Source organism: Protopterus annectens, chromosome 5.part0 (assembly GCF_019279795.1).
Source record: "Protopterus annectens isolate FY-2018-M chromosome 5.part0, PAN1.0, whole genome shotgun sequence".
Classification (NCBI taxonomy): Eukaryota; Metazoa; Chordata; order Ceratodontiformes; family Protopteridae; genus Protopterus; species Protopterus annectens.
This window is the reverse complement of record NC_056735.1, coordinates 565,293,015-565,293,578: the sequence shown is the minus strand read 5'-3', so window position 1 is coordinate 565,293,578 and position 564 is coordinate 565,293,015. Positions and strand designations below refer to the sequence as shown.

General features: G+C 36.2%; 1 protein-coding gene across 1 annotated transcript in view; it reads left to right on the top strand.

The window, feature by feature from the left end:
- The first annotated feature begins 285 nt into the window (after positions 1-285).
- The window catches only part of MXRA5 (matrix remodeling associated 5), a 417,732-nt gene continuing 417,453 nt past the window's right edge, over positions 286-564 (top strand). Inside the window, exon 1 of the mRNA XM_044072449.1 lies at positions 286-564. This exon is cut by the window's right edge and continues 369 nt beyond it. The gene's annotated coding sequence lies outside the window, so the exon portion shown is untranslated.

Below are 564 nucleotides of genomic sequence, written 5' to 3'. Positions count from 1 at the left end.
AAAACGTTATCAAACGTAAACATATTGTCCTCGCTATATTAAAAAAAAAAACAATTCAGTATGGATACAATATACATTAAATTTGCATAACGATGTGAAATCATTTCTGAGTACTGGAGCTAGGTGAGTGTGACCAAGTACACCCACATTACAACTTCTTCACTTAATTTCTTAAACAGAAATAAATCCACAGACGCTCGTTAGCGTCATGACGTTTATTCAGTACTGCATGGGGCAAGTTGCAGCGACCCCACCTTCCCTTTACTTATGATTCTAGAACACCTCCTTGACTTTTTTCTATTGGATAAACCCCTTAGCAGGCAGCTACAGTTTAGCAGGCAGATTATCCCCAAATTTGTGCAGCTCAGAATATGCCCACAGGTTGCTGCACGTACATTGTGAACTTCTAATTTTCTGGGTCCCAAACTACATTACAAACCCTTATAACAAATAATCTCGGAAGGAAGTACCAGTTGCCTTATGACTTTTACTTGCTTACCTGTTGTTTTACATAATTATTTTTTCTACTACACATCTAAAAATTTCTTAAATTATATTTTGGTT